The sequence below is a fragment of the Pezoporus wallicus genome, unplaced genomic scaffold (genome assembly GCF_028554395.1).
Source record: "Pezoporus wallicus isolate ANWC-B61680 ecotype Strahan unplaced genomic scaffold, APGP_CSIRO_Pwel_v1 contig_7524, whole genome shotgun sequence".
In the NCBI taxonomy this organism is placed as follows: Eukaryota; Metazoa; Chordata; class Aves; order Psittaciformes; family Psittacidae; genus Pezoporus; species Pezoporus wallicus.
In genome coordinates this window covers 220,663-231,343 of record NW_026636854.1, presented here as the reverse complement: position 1 = coordinate 231,343, position 10,681 = coordinate 220,663, and the positions used below count along the sequence as shown (strand labels likewise).

Below are 10,681 nucleotides of genomic sequence, written 5' to 3'. Positions count from 1 at the left end.
ATGTTAGGGATAGGCTGGAGAGTATGGAACTCTGTCTGGGGACAGGTGAGCAGTCAATAGAGAGTTTGTGGGTCAGGGTTAAAGGGAATATAGCTATGGGAGACATTACTGTGAGGAACTGTTACAGACCACCTGATCAAGAGGACTCTGTGGATGAAGTGCTCTATAGACAGATAGGAACAGCCTCACGCTCACAGGCCCTTGTTCTCATGGATGACTTCAAACACCCTGACATCTGTTGGAAGGACGGTACGGCCCGGCACAAGCAATCCAGGAGGTTCCTCGATTGTGTGGAAGACAACTTCCTTCTGCAAGTAATAGAGGAGCCAACAAGGACAGGTGCCATGCTTGACCTCGTGCTCACCAACAGGGAAGGGCTCGTTGGAAATGTAACACTCCAGGGCAGCCTTGGTTGTAGCGATCATGAGATTGTCGAGTTCAAGATCATCAGGACAGTGAGAAGAGTGTGCAGCAAGCTCACTGCCCTGGACATCAAGAGAGAAAACTTCGGCCTCTTCAGGAACCTGCTTCGTAAATGGCAGGGGGGCCAAAGACTGCTGGTTGATATTCAAGGATCACCTGCGACAAGCTCAGGAGTATTGTGTCCCAACTAGAAGGAAGTGCAGCAGGAGGGCCAAGAGACCTCCATGGATGAATAAGGAGCTGCTGAGGAAACTTTGAGGGAAAAAAGAGGCTTACAAAAGGTGGAAGCAAGGACAGGTGGCCTGGGAAGAATACAGGGATGTTGTCTCGGAAGCTAGGGACCAGGTGTCCTACCTTTCCTCCCTGAGAAAGGGAGGAAAATAATCCAAATCCTGCTGAAAGCCAGTTTTGCCAAAAACAGTAAGATCAAGGAACCTGCACAGGAGATTCAATTTTTTGGAATAAAATGTCAAGATGGATGTAGACATATCCCCACAGATGTGATAAACAAGATAACAGCAATGTCTCCACCAACTAATAAGAAACACAAGCTTTCTTGGGTGTTGTGGAGTTCTGGAGAATGCACATCCCAAATTACAGTTTGATTGTAAGCCTTCTCTATCACGTGACCCACTGAGGAACACCAAAAGAACCAACAAGTGGATAAAGCTGCTAAGATTGAAGTGGCTCAGATGAACTTAGATTGGCAACATAAGGGTGAATTATTATTGGCCTGGTGGGCCCATGACACTTCAGGCCATCAGGGCAGAGATGCAACATACAGAAGGGCTCGTGATTGAGGGGTGGATTTAACAATGGACACTATTGCCCAGGTTATTCATGAGTGTGAAACATGTGCTGCAGTTAAAGAAGCCAAATGGTTAAAGCCTCTCTGGTATGGAGGACAATGGCTGAAGTAAAAATATGGGGAGGCCTAAAATTGATTATATCACACTCCCACCCAGACCTGCCAAGGCAAGCGCCATGTGGAAGCAACCACCGGATGGCTGGAAACATGCTGTGCCCCACGCCACTGCCCGGAACACTATCCTGGGCCTTGAGAAACAGGTTTTGTGGTGACACAGCACCCCAGAGAGAATTGAGTCAGACAATGGGACTCATTTCCAGAATAACCTCATAGACACTTGGGCCAAAGAGCATGGCATTGAGTGGGTATATCACATCCCCTACCATTCACAAGCCTCTGAGAAAACTGAACGGTATAATGGGCTGTTAAAAACTACACTGAGAGCAATGGGTGGGGGAACTTTCAAGCACTGGGATACACACTTACCAAAGGCCACCTGGTTGGTCAACACCAGAGGATCTGCCAACAGGGCCGGCCCAGCCCAGTCAGAACTTTTATATACTGCAGAAGGGGATAAAGTTCCCGTGATACACATAAAGAATTTGCTGGGGAAGACAGTCTGGGTTATTCCTGCTTCAGGTAAAGGCAAACCCACTCGTGGGATTGCTTTTGCTCAGGGACCCGGATGTACTTGGTGGGTAATGTGGGAAGATGATGAAGTCAGATGTGTACTCAAGGGGGTTTGATTTTAGGGGAAAAAAGCCAATGAACTCAATTGCGTGCTGTTGCCTGCTGTGTAATACTTTTATAGCCCACCAACTAGATGTCTTCAGGTCACCAGCGACTGGCCCTGACTTCCATCCAACCATCATGCCAACAAAGAATGAACTTTGATGAAACCAGACGAGTTCTGTGGTATCGTCAGCAGGCAAAGATCCAACACTGCACACAGTCTCTCTTCTCTGAAAGACTGTTACAAGAGATGGAGCCTGACATCATGGACTGGATGGACTCAGCATCTTCATAAGGATTGGTCCATGCACTAAGGAATGATCTCTCTCTCTCTTTGTATGTGTGTGTATGTGTATATATGTATATGAGATGAGTAATGGTATACTGAAAATGTGGGATCTGAGCATGACATGAATGGTATGGAATAAGGGGTGGATACTGTCCTGGGTTTGGCAGTAGCAGTCATTTTTTCTCCTTCTTAGTAGCTGCTGCAGAGCTGTTTCTTTGACTTGCAGCCTGGAAACAGCGTTGAAAACACCGATGGTTTTAGTTGCTGCTAAATGTTTACTCTGACCAAAGACTTTCTGAGTCTCATGCTCTGCCAGGGAAGAGGGGGAGTACAGAGGAAGCAGAGACAGGACACCTGACCCAAACTAGCCAAAGGGGTATTCCATACCACAGCACATCATGCACGGTATATAAACTGGGGGCAGTTACCCAGAAGGGCTAGATCACTGCTCGGGTCAGGCTGGGTATCGGTTGGTGGGTAGTGAGGGGTTGTATTCTCTTTCCTTATCATTTCCATTATTATTATTATTGGTGGTAGCAGCAGTGGTTTGTGTTATACCTTAGTTATTGGACTGTTCTTACCTCAACCCATGGGAGTTACATTCCTTCGATTCTCCTCCCCATCCCTCCAGGAGAGGGGGGATGAAGAGGGGGAAGTAAGCGAATGGCTGCGTGGTTTCTGGGTTGCTGGCTGGGCTTAAACCACAACACCAGGTTAGGAAAGCTAAGGCCCAGTTAGAATTAAACTTGGCTAGGGATGTGAAAGATAACAGGAAGGGATTCTATAGTTATATTACAAATAAAAGACAGACTAGGGAAAACATGGGCCCTCTCTGGAAGCTATTGGGACAATTGGCTACACAGGATTTGGAGAAGGCTGAGGTTTTCAATGACTTCTTTGCCTCAGTCTTCACTGGAAAATGCTCTGACCACACCACCCATGTCTTGGAAGGCAGATGCAGGACTGTGCGAATGAAGACTCTAGCCCCACTGTAGGAGAGGATCAGGTTCAAGACCATCTTAGGAACGTGAACATGCACAAGTCCATGGGACCTGCTGAAATCCATGGGTCCTGCAGGAATCTGGTGACTGAAGTTGCTAAGCCACTTTCTATTATATTTGAAAAATCATGGCATTCAGGTGAAGCTCCCGACAACTGGAAAAAGAGAAATATAACCCCCATTTTCAAGAAGGGGAAAATGGATGACCCGGGGAATTACAGACCAATCAGTCTCACCTCCGTGCCTGGCAAAATTTTGGAGCAGATCCTCCTGGAAGGCATGCTAAGGCACATGAAAAACAACAAGGTGGTTGGTGACAGCCAGCATGGCTTCACTAAGGGAAATCCTGCCTGACCAATTTGGTGGTCTTCTATGATGTGGCTACAGAACTGATGGACAGGGGTAGAGCAGTTGAGGCCACCTAGCTGGACTTGTGTAAAGCGTTTGACACTGTCCCACACGACATCCTTGTCTCTAAATTGGAGAGACATCAGTTTGATAGGTGGACCATTCGGCGGATAAAGAACTGGCTGGATGGCCACACGCAATGAGTTGTGGTCAGGGGCTCAATGTCAAGTTGGAAACCAGTAATGAACGGTGTCTTTCAGGGATCAGTGCTGGAACTGATCTTGTTCACCATCTTTGTTGGTGACATGGACAATGGGATTAAGTGTGCCCTCAGCAAGACTGCCAATGACACCAAGCTGTGTGGTTTGTTTGGAAGGAAGGGATGCCATCCAGAGGGACCTTGACATACTAGAGAGGTGGGCTGGTGCCAACCTTATGAAGATCATCCAAGCTAAGTGCAAGGTCCTACATACAGCTGGCTCAGGGCAATACCAGGCACAGCTACAAGTTGGGCAGAGAAGAGATTCAGAGCAGCCCTGTGGAGAAGGACTTGGGGGTGTTGGTTGATAAGGAACTTAACACGAGCTGGCAATGGGCACTCACAGCCCAGAAAGCCAAGGTCAAAGAAGGTGATCCTGCCCCTCTACTCTGCTCTAGTGATACCTCACTTGGAGTATTGTGTACAGTTCTGGTGTCCTCAACACAAGAAGGACATGGAGCTGTTGGAGCAAGTCCAGAGGAGGGCCACGAGGATGATCAGGGGGCTGGAGCACCTCCCATATGAAGACAGGCTGAGGAAGTTGGGGCTGTTCAGCCTGGAGAAGAGAGGGCTGCATGGAGACCTCATAGCAGCCTTCCAGTATCTAAAGGGGGTCTATAGGGATGCTGGCGAGGGACTGTTCATTAGGGACTGTACTGATAGGACAAGGGGTAATGGGTTAAAACTTAAAACAGGGGAACTTTAGATTGCATATAAGGAAGAATTTCTTTCCTGTGAGGGTGGTGAGGCACTGGAATGTGTTGCCCAGGGAAGTTGTGAATGCTCCATCTCTTGTGGTTTTCAAGGCCAGGTTGGACAGAGCCTTGGGTGAGGTGTCCCTGCCCATGGCAGGGGGGTTGAAGCTAGATGATCTTAAGGTCCTTTCCAACCCTAACTATTCTATGATTCTATGAAAAGACACAAGAAGACTAAAAGTAATCTGAACTTCATATCAGAAAAAAATGATAGAACTGGCTATCCAGCTAACGTTCTTCAACGTGGTTGAACCCAGGATTAAATATCACTTTGCTGTTTTTAAAAGGCTTAATTCCCTGCATCACCCACCCGACCCCACACCCCCCACACACACCCCACCCCCCCCACACACACATGCACATTTAGAAAAAAGTTCTAATTCACTTCTTTCTTAAGTGGATAAAAATTATCATAATTACAGAACAGAATTCTGGAAGGAAGGATGAATTTCATATGCACCAAGTTCATGGGCCTGATAATGAAGGGAAATGGGAGACAGTGCACCATCCCGGACTGAAATGCATCCATGTCTTGAGCAAGCAAAACAACAGAGCAGCCATTACGTGAGCGAATGCTCCCACCCAGAACTTACTCGTGGTAGGGTTTATTCGCTGGTACATGTCAAAGGAGAAAAAGTTCTGCCTCTTGCAGCACACCAGATTGCTTGACCTGTTCTGCAGCAGCAGAGCCCAATATTTCTCAAGATTAATCACAGGCAGAAAAAGGCCTAGACAAGTCTGGAGCAGCACTAGTGTAGTTTCTATATTCTTGTATCTGCAAAGCTACCAAAGCAAAGCCTGATGTCCTCTGCACAAGTACAGCATAGAATCATAGAATCCTAGAATGGTTAGGGTTGGAAAGGACCTTAAGATCCCTGCCATAGGCAGGGATGCCTCACACTAGACCATGTCATCCAAGGCTCTGTCCACAACCTGGCCTTGAACACTGCCAGGGATGGAGCATTTACCACTTCTTTGGGCAACCTGTTCCAGTGCCTCACCACCCTCACAGTAAAGAGCTTCTTCCTTATATCTGACCTGAACTTCCCCTGTTTAATTTTAAACCCATTACCCCTTGTCCTATCACAACAGTCCCTAATGAAGAGTCCCTCTCCGGCATCCTTGTAGGCCCCCTTTAGATACTGGAAGGCTACTATGAGGTCTCCATGCAGCCCTTTCTTCTCCAGGCTGAACAGCCCCAACTTCCTCAGCCTGTCTTCATATGGGAGGTGCTCCAGCCCCCTGATCATCCTCGTGGCCCTCCTCTAGACTTGCTCCAACAGTTCCATGTCCTTGTGTTGAGGACACCAGAACTGCACACAGTACTCCAAGTGGGGTCTCATGAGAGCAGAGTAGAGGGGCAGGATCACCTCCTTCGACCTGCTGGTCATGCTCCTTTTGATTCAGCCCAGGATACAGTTGGTTTCTGGGCTGCGAGAGCACACTGAAGCTGGCTCATGTTCAGTTTCTCGTCAGCCAACACCCCCAAGTCCTCTGCAGGGCTGCTCTGAATAACTTCTGAGGCACAATGCTTGCAGTTCACCACTGAAGGAAGCATTAGCACAGTTGCACATACAAGTTGCAGATCCCACACCCTCCCCTCCTCGCCCCTTCCTCTTCCATAATCAAGACCTCTTGCACTTACCTCTTACAAACCAGTGCCCAGCAACCTTTAAAAAAAAAAAAAAAAAGAAGTAAATGGGCTCATCTGTTAATAAAGTGACAGGATGTGAGCAATAGAACCAAGGCGTGGTTCAGGTGATCAAGTCAACTGAACCTTTTACAGTGGAAAACCCCTCATCTGGCAAGCTGTATGACCCAGAAAACCCCTGACATCCTGCTGTGACTCCAGTCCCCCCGGGCATGGCAGAGGGATGTTCTGAAGTGGCTTTGCACTCAAACTGTGTAACACAGCCTGAAGACTGAACAGCACTTTGATGTGTTCATAAAGTGAGCAAGATTTTTTTTTATCTAGTTACAGCAACTAGTGCTATTTCATGATGCAAGAAATGTATTTATTCTCCTGCAGGCTGATGAACACCTACAGGAAAGAAAGGCTTCTTTGGCTAATTTAAACCTTGCGTGAATGGAAAATCATGTTATGATCATTATTACTATGACTGTGGTGTATCCAAACAAAACTGACATTATTTCATTCTGAACTGGCTCACAATGGACAGTTAAAAATACTCTATCATTCTGCACAGCATATGCTGCTGAATGACCCTGAGCCCTGCAGCAAAGATTATCACTTCTTGTTATTTCTAAGGCTTGTCAACATCACAGCAATCGACATTTTTAAGGAACAAATAGATGGACAAATCTAATAAGCATTGGGCTGTGTGTGAAGTATCAGTACGCCCCCTACCCAGAGCAGAAAAATCTGGCTAACAAAGGGTCAAAGCCTCCAGAGCACAAATTGGTAGAAAGGTCAGATAAAGAAGCAGGAACGGGAGCAGAAGAGCATAATGATCACAAAGTTGTGAGCATAGATGATGCCAAGGATGAATTTTAATAAAAATTTGATTCTGCTTACTAAGAGCTGTAAGAAAAATGTCATGTCCACCGAGAACAGCTGTTGTTTCTTCTGTTTTTCACAGTACCTGTGATGAAGTTCAAAAAAGGACTTAGATTGTTACAATTGCTGACAGCATTCAGATAATTAAGGAGTCCCAATCATCAAAATTCAGATTTAATTGCAAGATATGTCTGAGCTGAGATCTGACAGAAGTATACGCCCCACTGATAATGTAGCAGGGCTATTCAGGTGTCACTTGGCAATGTAAACTGCTGATGGCAAGCAGCAGCATTTGAGTTACCTGGATATCAAGTGCTGAAGCCTTCTACCTTCATTTTTAATGAATGAATCATTCCAGCTAATAGCCTGCCTGCCTCTCTTGTTATTAAGAATTTGATGCATTTTATTGTATATGCTGCAGCATTAAATCAGAATGATGACTGATTAGTGTGAGACAGTAAGTATCATCCTGACGTTTACTGCTTTTGGCTGGAGAGGCAGTCAAATGACTTGGCACTGCTTTGGCCTTCTGCCATGAAAGACAGACTAGGGACAGGGTGGGCCATCTCCGGAAGCTATCAGGAGAACTGGCTACCCTGGATTTGGAGAAGGCTGAGGTTCTTAATGACTTCCTTGCCTTGGTCTTCACTGGCAAATGCTATGATCACACCACCCAAGTCTTGGAAGGCAGACGCAGGGACTGTGAGAATGAAGACCTTGGGCCCACTGTAGGAGAGGATCTCAGTAAGAGCGTGTGAAATAAGAATGCAATGAAAGTGTTAAGATGGAAATTAAGAGATGTCCAACAACAATTTTACAGGCAAGGACAATCTACCCAGAAATGTTTCCCTCCTCTTTTCAAACTCTTTTCCTCCCACATGCTCTATATGTCTTCCCAGCTGTGAAGAAATATTCCCACAGCACCTAATTCTTTGCTACAAGCAATCTCACCAACCTTCTGAAACCAGCATATTTTGCAAGGAAGTTTTAGATGATTGTGCACACTTTGGGGATAAGTATTAGAAATACCTATATCTGCCCAACTTTTTTTAAGAAAAGAGAACAGTCACTAAATCAAGAAATGGAAACTCAAAACTGGAAAGGCACAGAGAGTGACTAGAAAAACTTCTTCTTGTACAATACAAACAAGATCATTTACTAAATCTTACTTCTATAGTTATTTTAGACGTACCAGGACAAATCTTAAAGAACTAAACAATGTATTCACCTATTTTACCCAGCTCCCAGCGCTCCAGTCAAATCCCACAGCCACTTATTATCCCTACTCTGCTGAAAACAGCTCCTTTTGTCTATCAAGTAAATAATTCACCTACAGTGTGGTTATGCAACAGACTGAACACTCCCTGGGGAAAATTTGCCTATATAATAAGCTGTCTGTACCTTACATTAAAATGCATTTCTTTCAAGGAAACAAACAAACAAACAAAATCTTTTCACTTTCACCTTGAGAATGCAGTATTGAAGACTGCTAATAAAGGGTGCTTTTTTTGTTTGCTTGTTTACTATAAAGGGTATGGAAGGGTAATAAACTTTAGTCCCACCTTCCAAAGCAGAAGCACAGGCATACAGAGGATAACTGCTTTTCCTGAACATCAGCTGTGGAACTGAAATAGATTCAGACAGAATCCCACACTTCACTAAGAGATCCAAGCTTTAGCCACAAAACCAACTGAGTACATGGGTAATGAGGCAAAATAGACTCACTAGGACGTATCATCTTTAACAGCCTCCCTGAAAACACCATGCCCCTCAGGGTTGCTCAAGCTACTGACACAAATGCCTTGGTATTTGAAAAAGGGCAATACAGAACATTCACAAGAACTAACTCTTTTTCAGAAACAATAAACATCTTAATCCCAGGTGCTTAGGAGTTTCAAATAGTATTGAACACCATTTATCTGAAATAAAGATGTTCTAGGTCTGATGTAAAGTTATAATAGAAACTGTAGCAGTTATAAAATTTCTTCTTCTAAGGGCAAGAGCAAAGTCAAAGCAATTATGAACTGCCTCATACAAACTCACCAGCAGACATATTTTGAACGAATTTTGCTTTCATTAAGGCATTGTCACTCCACTCCAGCATCATTTTAAGTTCTATTGTCTCTACTGGGAGCAAACTTTTCCCCATTTAAATTGATAGTGATTTTATATAAGGCCAAAAGCCATCATTTGAATGAGCCATCAACCTACCTCACCACAAAAATCACTCCTTTGCAAAGAAATATGAAAGAACATGAATACATGTGTGTGAATGTATAAATACATAAAATTGGGGTTTGCTTTATAATGCATTTGCAACAACAAGGTTTTCTGTCAGAAGTTTCTGCCATACTAATCTGACATCAAATAGCCCACTGATTATTTTACTCAAGAGTCCTGAAGAATGCATTCAACCTTTGCTACTTCACATCTTTCATCATCTGTAATTAGATCCAGCACAGCTGCTGTTACAGTCTTCTGAAGAATAACTTAATCCCGCTGCCCACAAAATAGAACACAGAGACATTTACTTACTCAGTTGAACGTTCTCAAACAGAAATGCAAATTTTTCTTTCAAAGGCATTAGTCCAGCTGTTGAGTGAGTGAGGGTATATTGTGGAAATAAGGGTCTAAGTATTGTGCTCCTACTGCTTTTAGGACTGAACAAACATCTTATGGTCTTTGGAAAAGTACGGAAAAGTACTATCTGCAGTTACGGTTCTTGAGGGAGGTCTCAGACCATTTTATCCTGGACCCACATCATTTTCTGTGATTAAAACAAGAATCAGAATCAAGCTGAAACAGAAAGTACTAGTGGATAATGTCACCAAAATCTCATGAAGCACCAGTCAGTACTGCAGTACTTTTAAACATCTGGGCCAGGGAAGCACAGGGTTTGGGAGGAAAAGCAAAGGATGGGCCCGTTCAGTCACTAACCCCCTCCAGCAAAGTGCTCTGGAGTGCAATGTGGACCCAGAGGTCCATCCTACTATGCAAGCTGCAGTGGTACACTGGTATTTTGAGCACTTAGAACTGCAATATTAACAAGTACAACACCCATCACTAACACACAGAATATCCTTTAAAAGACTTTGGTCCTTAGGCTATTCTCACTGTGCATCCCCAACACAATACAGGAATCAAGGAGATGTGTAAAAGACCAAAATTACCAGACCAAATGTTGCAGATTTAGTTTCTTCTGACAGATGCTATTCACAAGGAACTAACTCCAGTTATCTTGCTTTTCGAATGCCTCTTCCACAGATAATTCCTTTTAAAAAAAACCCTAATGTTATACAAAAGTATAAGAATAGTCTGTTAAACACTGGAAGCATACAGGCTCCATGGATCAGAACAACTCAATGTGACAAATGTAGCACTACATCTGTTTTTACAGAATTCTGCAGAAATCAGTAAAATAATCTGATCTTTTCTTTCAGTGGTATGACACTGAAAAAAGGTTACCTCAGCAGGGCTCCAGAAGCTAACAAAAAACTACAAGATCAGGCATATACAAATGCCTGTAGCATAGGGAACAAACAAGAGGAA

The 10,681-nt window shown here is 44.4% G+C and overlaps 1 long non-coding RNA gene across 1 annotated transcript; it reads left to right on the top strand.

The window, feature by feature from the left end:
- The first annotated feature begins 599 nt into the window (after nucleotides 1-599).
- LOC130595282 (uncharacterized) lies at nucleotides 600-7,867 on the top strand. Its single transcript, XR_008971291.1, has 3 exons — nucleotides 600-768; nucleotides 2,966-3,217; nucleotides 7,840-7,867. It is a non-coding gene; the product is annotated as an uncharacterized LOC130595282 (long non-coding RNA).
- Nucleotides 7,868-10,681: the final 2,814 nt, after the last annotated feature.